At 44.0% G+C, this 22,956-nt stretch overlaps 1 protein-coding gene and 1 long non-coding RNA gene across 9 annotated transcripts in view; one reads left to right on the top strand and one right to left on the bottom strand.

Annotated features, from left to right (window-relative positions):
• ebf1a (EBF transcription factor 1a) overlaps positions 1-22,956 on the bottom strand; it is a 570,155-nt gene that overhangs the window by 337,810 nt on the left and 209,389 nt on the right. The window lies entirely within an intron of this gene.
• Positions 8,431-9,598, top strand: LOC138743500 (uncharacterized). Its single transcript, XR_011344935.1, has 2 exons — positions 8,431-8,548; positions 8,774-9,598. It is a non-coding gene; the product is annotated as an uncharacterized lncRNA (long non-coding RNA).

Below are 22,956 nucleotides of genomic sequence, written 5' to 3'. Positions count from 1 at the left end.
GTGATTTTGTACACCTCTGTACAGTCACCTCCTCTGCCTCCGAGAGTCCAGGAAGACAACTCCCAGCCTATCTAGTCTCCCCTTATAACTCAAGATCAAGACTGCTCTGACAGTAACCTCAGCTCAGCATTCCTTCTGACTCCTGGTAACCTTTCGCCCCTCACTTATCATTAATTTCTCGACCTCAGCATTTAAAATATTCAAAGACTGCCCTTTGAGGAAGAGAATTCCTCCTGGTGAAAGCACTTCACTTCTCTAAGGATAAAATTACAATGTGAAATGTTTACATTGATGAATCTTGAAACTGAATCTCAGAGCTCTTTTTTTTAAAGTGATATGCAATCCAAAATCAATATATTGTGGGGTACGTTGTTTCATCAGTCACTCCTGTGTGAAATCATTCAGTGAAATTGGATGAGTTGGGAACAGTTTCTTTCTATCAGTTATCAGGCTTTTGAACCTCCCCTTTCTTACATTAACCAGGACCTGCTCTGACAGCACAAAGGACCATCTGCACTATTGTTTCATCACTTTGGTTTGCAATAGGATAACTGTGAATATTTATTATCTATTTTTCTGTATTCCAAAATTTTTATTACTCAATGTAGTTATTTTTAATTGTTACCTTGATGAAGGGCTCAAGCACCTTTATCTTTGCTGTATAAAGTACGCTGTGTAACCAGCTGAGTTTCTCCAGCATTGTGTTTTTACTTCACTAGTTTGTAGTTGTTTTCCTTTAAAAAGCAAGTAGGAATTTTGGTGTAGATGTACGACAAATTCATTGTTATCATTATTACCTGCAGTCCCTCATCCTACATTTTCCCAGTATCAGTTGTGCGCGTCTTCCACAATCAGTGTGAATTCACTTTTGAACCGTCCCAACATAAACTGGAGCCACCAGATTCAGACAACGCCCATGGGCACAGATAAACGATGAGCTGAATCCACTGGGTTCATCATTTAACGGGGCATTCAGCTCACAATGGTACGCTGCACTGAGCAGATGCAAAGCTCACAGGAGATTGCTCACTTCCCTTGCAAAGTGTGCAGTGTGCTAAAATTAATGAAAAGTGTCTCTTGAAGAGTTTTGTCACTGAGCAATTCATTCAATTGGTATCTCAGTAGTCCTTCAAGCCATGGAATCTCCTTCACCTGGTGAGGAAGAGTCCCCAAGACTCTCCCTGGTCCTCCAATCCTACCTGGTCCCCTTGTTCTGCCCCTTCCACCTGGTCTCCTTTGCTCCAGCTTCTCTTTTAGTGATGCTTCCCATCACTATTTCTCCAACCCAAAGAGGAAATGGAAAGCAAATAACCTTACTTATTGTGCATTTAAAGGCCTGATCCATTTGTGGAGGATTGTGGAGGGAAGTGGGGGAAACCACTGACCAAGGATAGGAGCTGAAAGAATGATAACCATGTGCAATGTGTTACTGCAAGCCTCTCGCATATCGACAGTATACTAGCCGGAATCCTGCAGCCATTTCTGAAGCTGCACACTAAGTAACGTCCTACCACAGAAACTACCATAGGCCAGTGCCGGAAGGGGATGCCACCAGGCTATCTGACTCAGCAAGGCATTACCAAATGAGCCTGCACAAGTCCTCACCAAAATCTGTTCACGGACAATGTTCCAGCAGAAGGGGCCTGCCAATGACTAATCCCATCCCACCCACCAGCCCAAGGTGGCCAAGACCCAGTCCATTGTTGAACAAAAACAAGTGTTACTGGAGGTACACGAGAGACTGCAGACACTGGAATCTGAGCAAGGACAATCTACTGTAGGACTCAGCTTAGGTGGGAAAGAAATAATGGTCAACATTTTGGGGCTGAATCATTTATAAAACAAGTTTTATACTTTCTTTTCAAAGTTGACCTCCAAGTTCTAAATCCCATCCACCCCAGTCACTCTCTCTTTCCTTCCCCCTCTTCTCCTTTCTGTCAGCTCCCCACTCTCTTCCCGTTCTTATTCTGTCAGAGCTACCCTTCTTAGCCCTCTCCTCTCTTCCCCATCACTTCTCAGCTTTTACCCTCCCAACGGTATCCATCTCCTACCTGTTAGCTTGCGCTCCTCTGCCTTCCCCTTCCTCCCTCCTCCCACACCTTTTGATGCAGACGTCAGCCTGATTTTATACATCTTTGATGAAGAGTTCAAGCCAGAAACGCCGAATGACTTTTACTTCCTACGGATGCTGCATGACCTGCTGAGTTTCTCCAGCACTTTTGTGTACTGCCCAAGACCCCAGCATCTGCAGATGATCTTGTTTGCCTGTTCTGCTTTCTCACTGAGCAATGCCGTAATGATAACCCAATGTCCAACGCATAAAGTACTACATTTCCACATCATGCGAAAGATCTCCAACCTAAAATATTTATTTTTCTCTCTCTCTCTCCACAGAAGCTGCCTGATCTGCTGAGTATTCTGTGTTTTTGTTCCAGATTTCAAGAACCTGTAGTTTTTTTTTCATTTACCACAGCATCAAACTTGCCTTGCTGGAATCTATTTCACCTGAGGGGCAGGTGTCCATAAGGTCTGTCTATTCTGTTGAAATTAGCACCCAACCTGAGCTAATCCCACAGTGCTTCACCATAGAGACAGTCAATCTTAAGCCAAGATCCTATTTATCATTTTCAAATAGGTTCCTGTGCTGGTATTCAAAGATGTCAGAGACATCCAGTGTGGAAACAGGCCCTTCAGCCCAATTTGTCCATGCTGACAAAACCTCCCACCCAAACTAGAACCACCTGCTTGCACTTGGCCCACACCCCTCTAAACCCATCCTATTCATGCATCGTCCAAATGTTTCTTAAACATTGCAGTTGTACCTGCCCTAACCACCTCCTTCGGCAGCCACCCCTCTCTGTGTAAAAAGGTTACCCCTCAGGTTCCTGTTAAATCACCTACCCCTCATCTTAAAGCTATGTTCTTTTGTTACCTCTTCCCCTACTCTGGCCAAAAGACTCTCTGCATTCACCCAAATTCTTCCTCTCAAGACTGTGTATACCTCTCATCCTCCTGTGCTTCAAGGAATAGCCTGCTCAACTATTCCCTATTGCTCAGCGCCCCCTCCCCCTCCCCCAAGTCCTGGCAACATCCTCGTAAATCTGCACCCTCTCCAGCTTGACAACATCTTCCCTGCAACATGGAGACTAAATCTGAACGCAATAGTCCAAATGGGGCCTCACTAACATCTTATCAACCTGTAAAATGACCTCTCAACTTCCATACTCAGTACCTTGAATGATAAAGGCCAACGTGGTAAAAACCCTATCTACCTGCAATGCCATTTACTCCTAGATCCCTGTTCTCTGCAACACTCCCTAGATCTCTACTGTTCACTGTGTGGGTCCTGTCCATATTAGACTTCCCAAAATGCAACATCTCACATTTCTCAGTATTAAATTCCATCAACCATTCCTCTGCTCACCTGCCCATCCAATCAAGGTCCTGCTAGAGATTCTGCCTGATTTTTGGAGACAGTCTTTATTATCTACAATATCAGACGCTCTAGTGTCATTCACAGATTTGCTGATCAGACCATGTAAGTTTCATCTGCACGTATTGCACTCATTATTTTTCCCATTGAAAACAAAGGCCCTCATGGCAATTTCTGAGACCCTGCAACTTGGCTGCTAATGCCTGAGCATATTAGTACACTAAGACTGCCATCCATTGTAGTATCATAAAGACAAGAATTGTGCTGTTTTAATGGAACTTCTTTCTTTAAAATAACTCCTCCTTTGCACAGATAAACTTGGATGCAGTCATTAGTGTGTATGCATTATTCTCAGCATAACCTGCTGCACTTGGATTTTAAAATCACGTGTCATCTTTAGAGAAACACTGAGAAAAATATTTGTATCTGATTCTCAGGAAAGGTTCTCCAAGTCTTCATGGGGTCAGTTATACCTGCCATAGTACTCATTCTGCCAAACTGCCATTATCCCTCCTTTGCCATTTTTCTGAAGCCTCAGATGTCACAATCACCTGAGATTCTGTCAGATGCCGTGCACATCACAATGTATCTTTCATGGCATGGTTCTGGTGGATCTAGCTGTCGGCTGAAAGCAGCTCGAGTTCCAGCTCTCTCTCCTCTTGAAAATTGCTTTCCTCTGCTCAACTCCCTGGGTGAGGAGATCCCTAACAGACCTCAAGAGTTCTGCCCAGTTAGATGCTTTAATGATTAGTCTTAACGCTGGATGCTGGAAAGCTGTTTGACATTACAGGAGGCCAGGCATTTCCAATTGACTATATAGAACTGGAGAACAATACAGTACAGAAACAGGCACTTTGGCCCATCTAGTCCATGCTGAACTATTATTCTACCTTATCCCATTGACCTGCACCTGGTGCATAGCCCTCCTTATCTCTCCCATCTACACCCTTATCCAAATATTTCTTATATGCCAAAATCAAGCCCAGATTCACCACTTCAGCTGGCAGGTCATTCCACAATATCATCACCCTCTGAAAAAAGAAGTTCCCCCAATTAACCTTTCACCCTTAACCCATGCCCTGTAGTTCTTGGCTCACCTAACCTCAATGGAAATAGCCTTCTTGCATTTACTCTTTCTGTATCCGTCGCAATTTTATATACCACTATTAAATCTCCCCTCATTCTCCGATGCTCCAGGAAACAGTTGTAAACTGTTTAACCTCTCCCTGTAACTCAGCCTCAAAAGTCCCAGCAACAACCTTGGAAATCTTCTCTGCATATGACTGTTGTCTTCTAAACCCATCCTGAAAAAGAGGGTGAGAGTTTTTTCTCTGGCAAATTGAGGTAAAGAGCAGGTCAGGGGTCAGAGCAAAGCTGCTTAGAGTCTTCCACACCATTCCACTATTGAATTTATTCCTCCAAAAGGCTCATCTTTGATTATAAACAAGAGGAAAATCAAGAACCATCTACCATTATTGCTGACACGTAGCATTCATTTTTTTTGGAGGGCTTCTGATTTGATTTCCCAAACTGAGATTTGTACATGGACAGTCAGGTCATAATAAACTTGAACTTGGATCTTGGGGTGCCTGAGTCCTTCTCAAGCTGAGCAAGTGCTTGAAGGAGATGAGAAATTGTGCATGTTCTTTGGTTGAGAAGATTACTCCAGAGAGGGAAAGCAAGGAGCTGCTCATAGCCTCAGGCCAGTAGTAGTATTTTAAGTCAATGCTTGCAAAGGTGATCAGAAGGGGTTGAGGGTGGTTTCGAGGATCATAATCAGATAAGGGGCCAGACTGAATCATTGCTGCGAGCACATCAGGACATGATGGGCAGCTTCAAGTCAGTGGCCACTGGGGAGTGCATGAGTGTGGAGTAACAGTGGGGCATGCATTACTGCAAGCAGACATAAAAGGATAGGGGTAGACCATTAGAGTTAGGAGCAAAATCAGGCCATTGAAACTGCTGCACTCTTTGCAAAATGGCTGATGTAATTGTCCTTTCAACCCCATTCTTCTGCCTTCTCCCCGTGAACTTTGATGCCCTTACTAATCCAGAATCGACCGACCTCCACTTTACATCCACCCTGCCTTGAGCTGTAATCTCTTCCGAAGGTTCTGATCGGAACCATGTACACCCCTGGTTCTGATCGCCGAACAGCAGGCACCCCTCAGAACTATTTACCACCAATTCTCTAAGGGAGGAGCATTGGCAGGGAATCATCGTGATTTACTCCAACCCCTTACTTTAGCCCAAGCCAGGACTGACTGATCCCCATCAGACCCCTTGGCCAAGCCTCACCCCTGAGCTGGTCTGACCACCCACTCTCTCTCTCTCTCTCTCTCTCTCTCTCTCACTCTCTCTCTCTCTCTCTCTGCCTCCATGACCGAGGGACACCCCTCATCTTCCTGCTCCTTTCGTTCAAGTGCTCAGAAGTGGCACAGCATGCAAAGGACATGAGCACTCCGGGGCATGAAGCATCAGGTCCAGAAATCTCACCTTCCGAACAGTTTGCTAAAGGAGAACCCAGTTGAATTGGAGGTTTGGAGCAATGCAACGACAAAATGGATGCAATCTCATTCCACAGCCAAAACCATCTATAGCATATACATAGCACTGAGATCAACAGTATATAAATTTCCCAGCTCTCATTCCTGAACATAAAGAAAGCTTTGGTTCTGATACAACACTTTTAGATGTTATAAAAAGACATTTATCATAAGGACACCAGTAAGTGAACTTTTATTTGTCTCTAAATCTTGCTCCCACAAAATATTGTGAAACAAGGCTTGAGTCCAAGGCCCATATCAATAGCATCAGTCAGACAAGGCCAGTGATTTGGAGCTTCGCCTTGCGAAGATGGACAAGATCACAAAACATAATCCTCATTAAACCAGTAAAAGTCCCCAAACCCTCATTTGTGATGAAAATAAATCAGTGTCAGTATCACAAGGCAATCAGCCCAATAATGAACTGGAGATCTTGGGTATCTGCACTTTGTTTCGATCACAAGGACAAACTTGGGACGCTGCTGAAAGAAGAGACATCACAACTTGCCTTCATTGGTTGGGACGGACAATAGAAGAGAAAGGAAGTCATGGTGCAGCACTTGGAGTCATCTGTGCAATTCTGGCCACCCCATTACAGGAAGGATCTGAAGACTTTGGAAAGAAATAATGAGAAATTTACCAAGATTCTGGTGGGATTAGTGGTTACGAGCTACAAGCAGAGGTTGGACACATTTTGGTTGTTTTCTCTGGACCAATGCAAGTTGAGAGAAGACCTGATAGAGATGTATGAAATTATGAAAGGCATTGGTAGGATGGAGGGTCAGATCTTTTTCACAGGGTAAACATGTCAAATATGTATTTAAGGTGAGGGGGGTGGTTTAATGAGCAGCAGTGTCACCCAGGGTTAGTGTCACCCAGTGCGGTAACTCATGGCTTAACCACCCCTCCTCCCAGAACAGACCATGCAGAATCCTTAGTAATGATTTTTGTACTAATGTTACACGTGAATCGTAATTCCCGTATATCACTGAATGTAATGGCAATCTTTGGCTTGGCTTCGTGGACGAAGATTTATGGAGGGGTAATGTCCACGTCAGCTGCAGGCTCGTTTGTGGCTGACAAGTCCGATGCGGGACAGGCAGACATGGTTGCAGCGGTCGCACAATTAAAATTGCGCCTTTAAATGACAATATCATACACACAGCCTAAACGCATTTGCATTTACATAGTTTTGAGTGGTTAAAGTAAAAATTTAGTAAGAAAACGCTATAAAGTTATAACTAAGCGTAAACCATTTTTGATTTTTTTTCCTTCTTTTCCTTGAATTACTACTTCATTCTCAAAAACGTTATTGATATTGGTTCACAAATACTAATGACCACAATATTGGAGCTAAAACACCAGAAAATTTGTCAAAAGCAGCAACGAAAACAACAGCGCGTGCTTGTAGCGTGGACAAACGAAACCACGTGATTCAAAGCGTCATTGTAATTGGGTAATAATGGCAGCTCTGTCTGGAACGCATTAAAAAGTTCAAAAAGTAAATAAGCAAAGAATTTTAGCCTTGTAGGTCTATTGATACATGTAAGCTCGGCTTACGAAAAATGCTTTGGTTGTTATAACTAAGTATGGGGATATTTTTATTAAAAAATAATACATTTCTGCTGAAACACTGCACAAAAATGTTATAGACAGGCATTTAGTTGTCACCCCCTCCAACCCCCCAACCGATGGTGTCACTTGGTGTTGTCCGCACCCCACTAATTGATGCCAGTGATGAGCAAGGAAAATTATTTACACAGAGAGTGATGGATGTCCAGAACAGGATGCCAGGTGCAGTGGTTGAAGGGAATGGAGGGATTGCTATCAAGTGCAAACAGAAGAATTTTAGTTTAATTAAGCATCATGTTCACTGCAGGCATAAGGGATGAAGGGCCTGTTCCTATGCTGTGCTAAATGTTCACGTATAAAGAACAGCAGGCACAGTTAACAATAGCTGGCTTCTGACTGATAGAATTAACTTCTTAACTCTTGATATCTTTAGGGTCCAGATAAATGTTGAATTAGGAACTAAGATGGTTACCATTGGGATTAAGACCCAGAAAAATGAGGGCCTGAGGTGGTTTTGGATGCTATCCATTGGGATTGAAGTCCTTACTTGCCATCTGTACGGACTGGGATAGTTTGGCACTGTAGATCAGGTGCTGACCATTTATTAAAACATTGTCAATGATTAATACATGCGATTATTACTATTAAGGCATCTAATACAGAGTAATGAGAGAGTGAGACGTGTACAGATCCCACAATCCATAACTCTGACCTGTCAACAAATCATAGTCAGATACATGAGGAATAAAAACCAATCATTCTTCACTGCCGCCAACATTCCCTGTTAGATTTTACTTGTCGCTTTTAATAAGTGACTCGGTGGATATAAATTAATGCAACATGTCACAGTTTATGAGTGTGGCTTTGTCATTGTTAACAAATCAACTGGCCTCTTCCTCCAGCCTGCTGTGGTCAGGAAGAGACACAATCAATGGAAAATAGTTTTCACTGCAAATTGAAATAGGGCCAAGGAGATATTTTAATCGTACCCTTTTTGGTAAGCAGCTAATCATTTCAATAAGTTTCACCGTGCCTCCCAACATTTTCTCCACTCCTTAGAATGATGGGTGTCACAGTTATATCTTGACCATCACCTACCCATTAATCTTTCTTTCATCATGTTCTCGTCAGTTCTCCAAAATTCTACTCCCACTTACACACTATGAGGAATTTACAGTCACCAATTAGCCCAACATCCATTAATTTCTCTTCTGCCTTGCAGTTGCATCTCACTCACGCCAACTGCTTTAAAACCCTTGGAAGGATAGAAGTTCGTTTTGGCTGCTTAATACAAACTCTACACCTCAGACAGTCCAACTTCACTTCAGAATGATGACGGTTGGAACACAATGCAGAGGGTCATCAGATGAGATCATACAGGGTCAGTTGTGATGGTCTTCACAGTCAAATAGTCTCTGACCACTGTCAATGTGATGTGATGTAATACCTCATGGCTGTTACTGCCTGTGCCCCATACTCCAGCAAAGGTCACTTTCTTGGTGAGAGCAATTAAATTCAAAACATTGCAAAGTCCTACCTGGCCAAAGGAATTTGTTGAGTTATTACTGACACGGTCTCCTTCCAAATATTTTCTTTCAAATCTGCAGCCAACTTCAATAGTATGAGTGAAGATTTGTATATCTCCAGCAGCACAGAGGATCCAAGTTCTGGGGAAACCTGGGCAAATTTTGCCTCCATTCACCCCTTACATGGAATCCTCTTGCATTCCATTTCAAACCAACTTGCAATACAGACTCCCATGTGTGAATGGATGGCTCACAAGAAGAAAGGGCACCAGGAAGAAAGGGATGAGTATGAGTGAGGAACCTTCCTCACCTGGGTGACGAAGTACCATGGCAGGGGAATGCAAACCAGCCTTGAGTGCAACCCTGAAACTGCAGCATTGGGGGTCTTCCAAATTGCCCAATCTTGTTGTCATCATCCAAGTGAGATCTCCAGTACTTTGTGTTGGTTGGTGAACGTAAGAAGAAGATATGCATCAAAGTGTGCAGTTCATTTATATCCATAAATATTCAACCATGTTAAATGAAGTTTTTCTTTTAGAGCTGGGGAGGGTTTATTTTACTGCTTTATCCATCAGTTGAAGAATTAAACTATTGAGTGTCCTTTCTGGCTTTGGCACTAAGTGAAGGACACCAGCAAGTTCCTTTAGTTTCTTGGCTGACAAAGCAGCCTCAGCCGAGAGCATTAGTTACATTTATCCTGTCTCACTGCCATTTCAAGACTCAAGTTGCTGCCAAATTCATAAGAACAATAGCTATCTCTCACATTTTTGAGAAACTTTATAAAGTCAGCTTCTTGAATTCATACTTTTTTTATAAAATCATAAAACATTTCTTCTGTAAATTAAAACAAAGAAAGGAAATGTGCCCCTTTTGTCTCGGTCGTGTTGCAGAGTAGCCATTTCTAGGAAACTGTGATTCAAAAATTGAAATAAGGTACAAGTTCCAATAATAATGACTCTGTAGCGGTGGCTACACTGCTCCTGCAGTAACACACGTAACCAGACGGGTTGAGCTCAGTGTGCAGACTAGTTTATTGCAGGCTGCTGGGCTGCACTTAAACTCCCAGCCCAGACCTGGCTGAGAACCGCGCTGGAGGACGCTGAAGTCATCCAGGCATCACATGGTCCCCAAGCGTGGGTTTCTGAGCCCTGAGCTGGAAGGAAGGGAAACCCCTCCCCCCCCCCCCCCGACGGCACCATTTTGGCCGGCTGCCCCGCCGCGTGGCTTACAAGTGGGGCCGGTTCACCTGCCTTGTGGTGAGCCGCCACACAGCCCCCCCCCCACAGAACTGGCGCTAATGTCCTTTTTTGCCGGGCGGCCTCATTTCTTGGGCTAGGCAACGACCACGGGATCGGTGGGATCAAGGTGCGCTGGCTTCAGCCTGTCCATGGTAAACAGCTCATGCCTGTCACCCAAGTCCAGCGTGAATGTCAAGCTGGAACGCTGTATAAACTTTGTACAGTCGCTGCAGAGGTGCCGCGGTCGGGCCCCGCCAAATGAAAATGAACTCCGCATCGGCAACCACATTGTCCTTCCCCACCTTGTGCCGAATGTTGGTTCCTTCTGTGAGGCTCCAGCTGGTTTGTGATCAGATGATTTTTCTTAACATCGCACCACCCTGAATAATTGTCTACAACATCTCCAGTGATTAGGTAATTGAATCCTCTTGAAAGGATGTAGGAAACCTCTAATGAAAGCATGTAAAACCTCATCAAAGGCCATTCCTAACACTCATATCTTTCTCCTTAATGTAGAACCATAGAACATTACAGCACAAAAGCAGGTCATTTGACCCATCTAGTCTGTGCTAAACTATTATTCTGCCTAGTCCCATTGACATGCACCCAGACCATAGCCCTCCATACACCTCTCTTCCATGTACCATGTCAAAATCAAGCTTTCATTCACCACCTCTCATCTTCATCACTTGTTAGTTATACTTTTGTCAACATTTCTTTCCCCAAAAATATCTCACTCCCTCCACCCCCTATGGAGGGTCATGCACTTCAGGACAAGACCACTCCCATTCCCATACCAGAAACCCTGCACAGACCACTCCCATTCCGCAGACTGAGGCTCAGGATCTAGAATGTCGAGTCCCTCATGGGCAATCCCAAAAATTTGTTGACTCATTGTGACTTTGCCGTCACATCAAATACGCAGTCAAGTTTCTGAATGGTTACCTCTGGGCTGTCATGGATTGAGGGAAGGTTTCATCCAAAGAACCCCTGTTGTAAGTAACTAAGCCTCACCAACAGCACTTCCAGTACAGGTAGATTTTCAGATGACCTTGGCATACATGAGAGACTGAATCTACAATAGAAGGCAGACGAGACTGTGACAGAGTATTTAGAGATGGTTTGGGAGGAACTGTTAGAGCAGCTTGCACACACACACATTTTAAAACACAGAATATTTGCAGGACTTTTGGAGAGTGTTTTTTGCATGAAAAAGCATCGACGGCAGCTTGCCTGGGAGAGCTTGAGATCTTTGCAAGCAGAGGAGAAGAGTTTTGCTCTCAGAGAGGGAGGGTGTGAAACAAAGAAAGAGGAGACAGAAATTAGTTCCAGAAGGACAAGCTGGCAAAGTTTTGGAAGATTGTCTGATCAAAGGAGAAAGCTGGCTGTCTGAAAGGTGACCTGAAAGAAAGAGGATCATCTAGAAAACCCTGAAGGGGGCAAGTTTCATCAGCAAGACTGATTGAGAAGGAATCAGTTGCGGATGTCCTGGAAAAAGAATCTCTCTCTGAAAACCAGCAAGAACCCTCCTGAGTGGTAACTATTTGCCTGTTAAGCACCAAAGACGGGTGAACTTTGTTAATGCTAACTTCTGTGCACAGTACAAGAATTGCCTGCAACCAGTGAGATTGGATTGTGATCCAAAGAACTTTTCTAATCTTAAATATACATTACACACACCTGCGCTTAGTATTAGAGGGGGGATTAAGTTGGTTAGGTAGGTTAAGAAACAAGTTAAAGTTCAATTCTGTTTTCTTGTTCAAATATAATTAAAAACTACTTTGGTTGAAGTAACCGTGTGTTGTGGTGAATATCTATGGCTACTGGTTTTTGGGATCCTCTCGACTCCGTAACAAGACTCACTGGAGATATAGGAACCACCTGGAATTTTGTCTCTGCATATTCTCCATATACTCATCTTGACCAAATTCAGTCTCATGGGTGTAAATGAGCTCGTGGGCCGGAGGAAACTTTTACCATCCTGTATCTCTAAATTAAAATTAAATTAAATAGAAAAAAAATTAAAACTCATTCAAGACATTGTGCGTGTCCCATTTGAAAGCACTGATACCATTTACAGGGATGTGAATGGACCAGTTGGGGTGGATGTGACATCAAAATGAATGAAAGTCAACGCTTTGAACTTTATCCCACCCAGTAGAATCAGACTCTTGTGCAATTCCTCTTTAAGTGTACTATCCACATTACTGAACATACCTTAACACATGGCTAAGAACTGTCCAGTTACCAAGCTTCCATTCGGGAAGCTGCCTGCAAGTGGTTCTCAGTAGCTACAGCAGGGGCCACAAAAGTGAGGGGTTGGTAAAGTGGCATCATCGTTGTGTGGTAAAGTAGGTGCAAAGCATCGGACCGGATGTCAATACAGCTAAGAAGATCACTGGAGTCTCCCTTTCTTCTAATGATGACATGCACCAGTAGCTTTGCTTAAAGGTCCTAAAGAATTATTAGGTTTTCTTTCCAGCCACCCCACAGTATCTTTGACCCATTACCATCAAGGATGAAGTACTGTCAGGTGGGGGAAATTGCTTCTGAAACATGAAAATCTGCAGATGCTGTGATTGTTGTAAAAACACCGAAATGCTGGAGCATTTTCAGCATCCATAAGAGACAAAGACACATCGCGGACGTTTTGGGCCTGAGCCCTTCTTCAAGGAATAAGCAGAATGAGCCAGAAGCAGGAAATCTCACAATACTGGCTGGGGGAGGAACTAACTTCTTCCCACAGGCTGCAAGATTGATGAAAAGTATCCTGTAACTGAATAAATCATCCCAAGATATTCAGATATACTAATTCAAATTATATCTTTAGTGATATGTGATTATCATGTGCTATGTATGGTGTGTGCACCGTGGTACAAAGTGTTTCAACTGGTTGGAGATATACAGTCAGATGGCATCAACTTGAACCTGAATTTGAGCTTGAAAAGAGGGCCTGAGGTGACAGATCAGGTCCTGCACTGATCCTCCCTCAGAGGTGGAGGAAACAGACCACCTCACAAACCACTGCCCCTGCCCCGCAAGAGTCCACTGTGGCCACATCAGTCACCTAGAACCCACTGAACTCAAGTCATCCTCAATGCTGAGGGACTGCCTCAGATGATGAAGAAAGCCTTGGGGGTGATTGGCCACCACAAGGAATCATCCTAATTGAACTGGAATCCATCAGGTCAACACGGGATGTGAATTTCACAAGCACTGGCCATTGATTTGTGATCACACGCAGAAAATTGCATGGAACCAACCCAATTTCTACATCGTGGCTGCCTGCACAACTGCGCTCTGACAACAATTGATAATGTGAAGTACGTTGAATGATTTCCACCACACAATAAAGAAGGTAGTTCTCTTCCTCCTGATTCAGAGATCAACCATGGCACCTTGCCGCATCAGTCAACTCACCCACCTCGCACGCCAGGCCCTTGGAGCGATCAAAGGTCCCAGCCCCGAACCCACTGAGCTGCCGATCAGTAGGGTAGCAGTGCTGCCGGAGCTCACCGGAGCACTGCTCCGACATCTCCCTATCACCATTTTTGGTGAGCTCTGGCACCTGAAAAACTAGCACCGCACCCCTGCTGATCACTGCTTGGGTCCTGCCCCATCTCGTTCACTTCTGTATGCCAAACCCCCCTGTCCTGATCTCTCCATGGTCCCACCTTAGCCAATCCCTGCCAGGCCCTCCCTGATGACCCATCATCCCCTTCTGTGACAGAGCAGCTCGAAACAAAATGCAAATTCCGAGTCTTCTCGTGTTTGTAAGAAAACCACCTCTAAAGTATGATTAGGATGGAGGATCTAATGATCTGTAATTATACCATAATGGCTCCTGGTTTAATTTTTACACATTTATTTATACAAGTGTGTATTTTTGTTTAAGTTAGATCAAATTTTCTACCCAGTTTTCTCATCAATAAGAGCCAGGGAGGAGCGGAATGAGTCATATGAATATTACAAATACTGAATTTATATCAGTTCCAAGGTGAATAACATGCACAGAGGCCAATGCCTCACACCTTCTGTAATAGAATCCTGCTATTTAATGCAAAGTAGCAGCATTACAGTGTTTGGGATCCACTTGTTCAATGTTATCCTAGGTATCAGCAAATGAGCGTATTTGAGTGGCCCAATGTATAAATAATTCAAGGCTGTAGATGGCAATTATGGAGCCTGTCCACAACCAGAATGAATATTTTATGAGGGCTAAAACAGCCCTCAGAATGAATCACCAATATCTGAGTCTCAGCTGCTGCTCGTTGCCTTCATGCCTTGCTAGTCCTCTTTATTTTCTCTCGGTCTCTCCAATTCCCTCCCCCTCCGCTGAACTCGACTTGAGGTTCCTGTTGTTATCATCTGTAGAGATCGTGTTCCCTCAGTTCTGGAGTCTACGCAGACTTTTGTCAGCTATTATTCTTGCCTGTACACTCGTTAATTCCCTCCTCTCTCCTGTTACAAAATCACTGTGCATCTGGCAGAGCAGACCCCCCCCCCCCACCCCGTTCAGATGGTCATTGTTCAGATGGCCGCAACCTCCTAGCTGCTCAGTGATAAGCGTCATCACAGCCAAACTGAAGTCGGGTCTCCTTCATCCCAACTTGCCAGTCAGAATCGTTCCCCTGTCATTATTGCCTCGCCTGCATAACTAGCCTGAAGCTCGGCTTTACAGAGAGATACTGCGCAGAAGCAGGCCCTTCAGCCCATGGTCACCATGTTAGTCATCAGCCACCCATTTACACTGATCTTGCATTCTTCCCATTCTTACTCTCCCACATTCTCCTCAGCTGCCCCACTCCTTTCCCCAGTGGATTCCACCATGCAACTACACACTGAGGGGGCAAGTGACCAATCGCCATCTTTGGGACATGGAGAGAATGTGCAAACTCCACATAGACAGCGCCTGAAGTCACGATTCCAAGTAGGTGCAATGTGGCAGCGGCTCTACCTACTTGTACCACTGTGCCACCTAATGGGTTTCTTGGGAGCTTAGACCCAGGTGCAGAACCATCAGCTGCACCTCTTTCCTCCACATAGCTCTGGAGCATGGGAACAATGTCAAGCACAGTCACAAGCAAAAGGTGAGTATCTTCATAGAATTATAGAAAATAGGAGCAGGAGAAAGTCATTCAGCCCTTCTGCTCCACGATTCAACACAATCATGGCTGATTATCCAACCTCATTACACCGTTCCTGCTTTCCCTCCAATACCCCTTGATCTCGAGCTAAGAGTCGCATTCAACTCCCTTTGGATTGTATCTATACCTCAAGAAGACAGCCACCATCATAAAGTACCTCTTCTCACTGCAACCTTCGTACATGGTGCAACGGTTGGTGTAGCGGTCAGCGCAACACCTTTACAGAGCCAGCGATTGGGAATGGGGTTCGAATCCCACACTGTCTGTAAGGAGTTTGTACATTCTCCTTGTGTCTGTAAAGGCTTTCCTCAGGCCCCGGTTTCCTCCCACCATTAGAAACGTACCAGGGTTGTAGGTTACTGGTACTTGGGTGTAAATTGGGTGGCACAAACCCATTGGCCAAAATGATCTGTTACTGCGCTGTATGTCTAAATTTAAATTTAAATTTAAGAAAGTTCAAAGCCTGAACCATTTTTCTCCAACAGCTTGATGAAGGGCTCCAGCCTGGTTACGTATCTTTATCTTTTCTACACAAAGGATACTGTTTGACCTGCTGAGTTTCTCCAACATCGTGTTTTTACTTCAACCTCGATGTCTACAGACTTTCATGTTTTACTTCGTTCCAACAGCTACTGTGCTCTTGTACCTCCTCTTGCTCCGCTAATCAGGGATTGGGCTCCCGCACAACAAAAGACTGTCTGCATTAGTGCAAAGTCATTATTTTGTACTGAGATTACTGTGAATATTTATTATCTCTTTATATTTATTTCTTTTTTAATTTAATCCAATTAGTTTACTTTTTCTTTACAAGTACCTGTTTGGATGCAACAAGTAAGAATTTCAGTGCATGTGTGCAATGTACAATGTGTATGACAACAAACCCATCATCATCATTATCATCTAGTGAACTGGTCTCATGTTCCACAATTTCACAACTCTCTGAGTGAAGAAGAAGAAGTGGCTTCCCTGTTAACCTTAGACTGTGACTCCTTGCTCTGGACTTCCCCAACATTGGAACAGTCTTCCTGCATCTAACCTGTCTCACCCTGTCAGTATTTTATATGTTGTAATGAGACCATAGTCTATCCAATCTTTCTTCACATGTCATGCCATCCCAGGAATCGGCCTGGTGAACCTTTGCAGCACCCCTCAATAGCAAGAATTTCCTCAACTTGGAAGACCAAAACTGCACACGATAGTCAAGGTGTGACCTCTCCAAGGCCTCGTAAAACTCCAATATTCTGGAGGGTTTCCTCATATCACCTCCCTCTCAAGCTGCTCCTGTGCTCCCACCTTTGCTACAACCTCCACCTCCTTGCTGCTCATCTCAATAATTCTCCAAGTGTTTACGAGTAGAAAGTTTACAGAAAATTAAAAGCTGAATGCCTCAATTGCTTTGCTCCCGGCTTCCAGTGTCAAAATCATAGAGACACAGCACAGAAACAGGCCCACAGGCCCAGCTTTTCCACACCCCTCTGCTTTAGTCTCATTAGGCTCATACCTTTCCAATCTTCACCTATCCATGTAGCCATCCAAGTGTTTCTTAAAGGAAGTTAATGTACCTGCCTTCACCATTTTGGCAGTTTGTTCGTCTTCTGAGTGAAGAACTGTCCCCTCAGGACCCTTCTAATCCCATCCCCCCTCACCTTATAGTTATGCCCTCTCGTCTTAGATCCTTCTACTCTAGGAAACAGCCGGTCACTATTCACTCTATCAATGTCTCTCATGATTCCTTGGGAATCTCCTTCCATTCCAGCATTCAAGGGATGGCCTGTTTCATGTGGAGGGGTTTTCAGTACTTGCAATTAACAAAGGAGAGCATGTACAAAACTGTGAAATATATGTTCTGCATTATCAGTTGACAGTGAGGGCAGAGACTCAAAAGAAATAATTTCCACAGATGTTTGATGGAGCATTATGCAGAGGGAGTGGTTAAAGCAGAGAGCATTGCTCTTGCAACTGGAAAATTTGATAAATATCTGAAGCAGAGACAAACAAAAGCCTTTGGGGAGCAAGTAACGTCATGGACTAGCAACTCGTGCAAGCCTAAAGGCCAAATGACCTTCTCTGGTTCTGTAGCCTCACAGCATTTTATACCAGGGAAAACCTCTGTACTCTGCACAACTGAGAACATAGAAATCTACTGCACAGTACAGGCCCTGAGACCCACAGTGTTGTGCCAACTTAACGCATTGGCTGTTTGCAGATTGCAATGTTATCCAGCCCTGTGGTGTTCCCTGTGGGACCCCTGCATCATCAGAAATTGACCACCCAGACAGCCAAATAAAGAATACGCTCTCCGACTTTCTCATGACTAGCAACATAGAAGGAGGCTATTTGGCCCATTGTTTTGATGCCAACATGCTGTGCAGTCCCATTAGTTCTATTCACCCACACTTCCTGTAACCTATATTTACGGGTACTGTTCCCTCTAAGCTGTGCGTGTGTGCTCTCGCACACACATTTTGCAACCAACACACAAAGGGTTAGTTACCTAAAATAACTAAACTTACTGAAGTTTTTGTATTATATGCCAATAGTTTTATTAGCTATGAGAGATAGGCTGTGTCAAAATTATCTTGAAACGATTTCAAGTTTAGATTTGCACAAGCACTCAGTCCACACACACTTCTGTCACAGGAAAAAAATTTGCAAAAAGTAATATTTTTGCACACACTGACAACTAAAAATGAAAGGGAGCATTGTTTGCATGACCACCAAATGTTCCTGATTTTCTAGGCCTAATACCTTTACCTACCATTCACTGTGATATCTCTCTACAGGCTAGCTGTGGGTAGTACTTCAGATATATACTGGAAACAAAACCTGATTTTTATTAAAATATTGCTTTTAACTGAAATATGTGACATGATTTCATTTCACAACAACAGATGTTTGTGTACAGGTACCACCCATTGTAACCCTGCCAAAAACATGACACTTGATTCTGCTTCTAACCAATCTCGTTGGCTGACTTTTCCACATATGTCCAGCTGGCTGATGTATCTCGATCAGCAAAGCCCAACAATGTTAAGTCATCCATCGCTGAAGGTCATTAGTTAACTACTCTGCTTCTCTACAAATTTTCTTCACTTCCCACTGGGAGATTGTGCCAAATACAACAACATCCACTCCCATTTCTCTGCAGGCAGCTCAAATGGTGTCGGGGAATCACAGAGCTGAAGGGCCATTGCTGTCAACTGTGATGGCATTGGCAGGGGCGTATCTAGGATAAAGCAGGCATGGCACATGCCCTGGGCATCATTTAAAGGGGGGGCACTCGAAGGGTGGGCTACGCTGAGCCAGCACCACACTCCCACCCCTGGTCAGCATTGCTCCCCCGCCACCCTTCCCTGTCCTCCTTTCCCGTCCGATCTCAAGTTATACAACACCAAATACAACATGGCGGCCACCAAGGCCAGCTCTCGCGAGACTTCCTTGTCGCCATTTATTTTGATCATTGGCCACCCCTGCCTATGGGCACTAGTTTGCGTGGTTACGCCCCTGGGCATTAAGAGTTGACTTTAGACTTCTGTGGCTCAGTAACATTCTTATTGTGGAGTGAGAGGCCGATGGGTTCAAGGACCATGGTCCTGACTTGAGTTTGAGATCATGCTCACCCCTTGTGTGGAGGAATTGCAGCACGAACCAAGGTTTTGCCTTTAAGATGAGATATTAAACTGGGGACTTGTGCTTCTCTTAGGCCAATGTAAAATGGAGCCAAGCACAATCTGCTAAAGGGACTCGGTGAGAGAAAAAGAATAGTTGACTGTTTAAGCTCGAACCCTTGTTTTTCTCCTCCTGATGCTACTTGACCTGCTGATTTTCTGCAGCAGATTGTGTTTGTCCTCAGATTCCAGCAGTTGCTGTCTCCTGTGCTTCTCTGATCTTAGGACCAATAAAAAGGGGGAGAGTTCTAATCAAGTGATCTGACTGACATTTATCCCAAAAGCAAATGCAATAAAGCAAAACCTACAGCATTACAACATGAGTGCATGGGAGCTTGTCATGCAGAAATTGGCATCTAATGGTCATCCATTGTAAAAGTGGCTGCCCTTCAAAGAAAAAAATGCACTTTGGTTGCAAAGAGCAGTGTAAAAGCTATCAAAATGCTCTCTTACCACTGAGCTGCAAGGCAACTCCACAAATGTGTCCATTCAGCTGACCATAGGCTTGGAGGATGGGAGGCCCATCCTCATCTATTTGCCCAGGCTTTCAGTGGTGTCTCAACCTCAAGTGCTTCCTTTGGGGAGAGAACTGTAGAGAAAAGAAATTGGAAATGCTGGAGAAGCTCAGCAAGTCAGGCAGTATCCGGGCCCGAGCGTTGACGGTCTCTCTCATTCCACGGATGCTGCCTGACCCATTGGGTTTCTCCAGCATTTTCTGGGTTGCTCCAGTTTTCCAGCATCTGTAGTCTCTCTTATTGACCTGTGGCCCAAACAGGACTGTGCAGTTAGCGTTTAGCGCAATGCACTTCCAGCCCTAACCACACGGTTCAAATCCCCCACTCTAAGGAGTTCGTACCTTCTCCATGTGACCTGCATGGGTTTCCACGGGTGCTCAGGTTTCCTTCCAACCTCCAAAAAGTATAGGGTTGGTAGGTTAATTGGGAGTAATTGGGCAGCAAGGGTTTGCTGGGCTGGAATCAACTTCTATCATGTTCTAGTTAAAATTAAATAATAAACATAAAATTAAATTTAAAATTTAGTTCCTGGAGTAAAAGCAAAGTATAACTGGGAATAAATTGTGAGATAACAGGAAAGTTGAAAGTTTTTGACCTATTCTGTTGCCCTTTTGGAATCAGATGCAACCAAGCCTTCGTCTGACATCTCGCTCTCTCAGACTCATTTTGGGACAAGTTATGCTGAGTACAGTCGGACGCCAGATTGCCACCTTATACAAAGTTGTAATCTGATTCACCCTGATTTCGGACTGTGACCTCAGATACGAGGTGTGAACTCGAGCCCTGTACACCTTGGCTGGGCTGGGTTAGGATTGAACATCCCTGATCCAGCGATTCCCGAGGTAGCAGCCAGAAAGGCACCATATCTTCCGCTTGTACATTGAACAGGCATCTGCACACAGGAATAAAGCACAAAGCTGCCTGCTGGCCCCAGGCTAGGAGCAGGGGTCAGCATTATTTTACATTACTGACACTCCGTGTTGCAAATTGTAACTGATAGACACCAAAATGATAGGGAAATGGGCCAGCGTTCAGCGAGCAAAGCTGCCAATCATCCCCAGCCTTTGCGTGAATGACAGACTGCTCCCACTCACATTATGCTGATATAGTCAGGCAGTCCTAAAGCACTGTATTTGTCAAGTTTATGTCTATACCCTGATCTGTAGGAATCTTATTCCCTTTTATTTTTCCGAACACTCTCGGTACATCTATAACTGCAAAGATTAATGGTTAATAATTTGCCAACCCTTAACTTCCTAATTAGTTCTGAGATTATTGAAGTAATGCTTTCACTGACTGAGTCTATTAATCAACATGTACATTAGATTTAGGGTCAAAAAGCCTTATCTTTAAGGTTTCTGAGAGCCGCCAGCAGCTCGAGGGTTAAAAATGTTATCTTCAATATCGGGGGGCTCCAAGCAGTTACCATCATGCAGAGATCCAAACCAGCTATCGTCGAGCATTAAATAGCAGTTCTTCACTGTAATGTTCCCTTTTGGGAGCTGTAGGAAAGCCCCATTACACTGAAAGCTACATTATAATGAGGGTCTTTTGTACACTTTATTACTGTGGGAGCCATAAACAAAGCATGTTATGTACAAGAGGGCATGAGGTATCAGAACACTGCAAAATGAGGGGCTTATTACTGTACTCAAACATGCACTGATTTTTTTTCTCTGCAAGCAAGCAAGCAATTAAAGGCTCACCATCCCCCACACCCCTCCCCCCACCACCTTGTATTAAGTCCTGCTCACCTATCACCTCTGCCCACCTAACACCTCTGCTCACCTAACACCGCTTTGCTGAGCTATGTTTGCTCATGGTCCCGCTACATCTTGGTTTTAAGATTCTTGCAGTTGTTCACAGATCCCCAACATGAGCTCTCCGAGCCCTTTCACCCTCAACGCCATCAGTCTGATGACCCCGCCAAGATCCCTGCACGTCTACCTACATTCCTGGTCTTGCCACGTTCTCGGTTTTAGCCGATGCATCGATATCTTCAACCCACATGACCTTTGAACTTCTGGCAGTAACCTCACAGCCTATCCTCCTCTCCCTCCCCCGTCAGAAGCCTTCCTCTTTAACCAGCTTTGAGCACGGCTTCCACTGTCTCATGCATGGCCTGCTGATACATTTTGTTTGATGATGTTCTCGCAAGCCCTTAATACATTTTTTCAAATTAAAGTGGCTTATACAAACACAAGTTATATTACGGCAAAAGGAAGCCTATATGTGTAATCTCTCTTTAAAACTATGCACAAATATCAATCAGGTTATTTGTTTCAAAATTCCCTGAACCCTTCCTTGATGTAGGGAAGGAGATTATTCAATGTCTCCAGTAAGATTGACCAGCTTCGCAATGTTCATCTTTCCCAGTCTACAGTCCCACAGATCTGCCTCCCTCTGATGCTATCATTCCTCATTTGCCCCTCTTACCTTCCTTAACATATCATTAGTGGTGATTGGTTTAAAGCATTTCAGAAGCTGTTGAAAGGTACTGGAGGAACACTCTTTTCTAATTTAGAGACGAGATTGGGGGAGTAGGAGCAGGAGTGTAAACTGAGGGCACTCATCAGAAACAAAGACCTCCAACCTAGGATGTCCTAAGTATTGCTCACCTGCAGCTTGCAAATGTTCATTCTCAGCTTTGGTGGAATGGCTGGTAACTCCACAGCTCGATAACCTTCTGTTCCTTGAGATCACTGAGACTGACTTGTCATTTATGTAATCTGTGTTTGGTTGTGAGTGAAATGAGATCAGAAACTCCTCACAATTGGCCCCGATATGACCCAAAGTCAAGAATCAGTCATAAGAGGAATCACTGCAGAAAATTCATTGAGGTATCAAAAGGGTTGTCATTTTCAAAAATACTTTTTTATCAGTTTCATCAGGTGGCAACAGGAAAATATAATTTTGCAGTCAAAAATTTTCCAACCAGATAATGAAGCCATTCCACTTTCAGATTCACAATCAAAAAGCAGGAGGTTGGGTAGTTATACATTGGGAACTGTGGGCAAAGGTCCATATGATTGACATCTCTAGGAATATATCCCTCCAGACTTAGCAAGCCCAGGAAGAAAGATATCTGCCTTTTAACTACCTACAGAAAGATAAAGTTTGGATTTATGTGAAGCTTGTAATGCCCAGCTTAGCTTTTTTTTTGGCGTAGTTGCTAATTAACTAACGCTACCCATTGCAATGCCCGGTTCAGGTAGAGTCATTATGAACATGTTCTTCGACCCAACTCATTCACGCTGGCCAAGTTGCTGAACTGAGCTCTTCTTATCCGCCTGTGTTTTGATCACATTCCT

This window comes from Narcine bancroftii, chromosome 9 (assembly GCF_036971445.1).
Source record: "Narcine bancroftii isolate sNarBan1 chromosome 9, sNarBan1.hap1, whole genome shotgun sequence".
Classification (NCBI taxonomy): domain Eukaryota; kingdom Metazoa; phylum Chordata; class Chondrichthyes; order Torpediniformes; family Narcinidae; genus Narcine; species Narcine bancroftii.
Note: the sequence above shows the minus strand (reverse complement) of the source record. Positions and strands in the feature narration are given on the sequence as shown.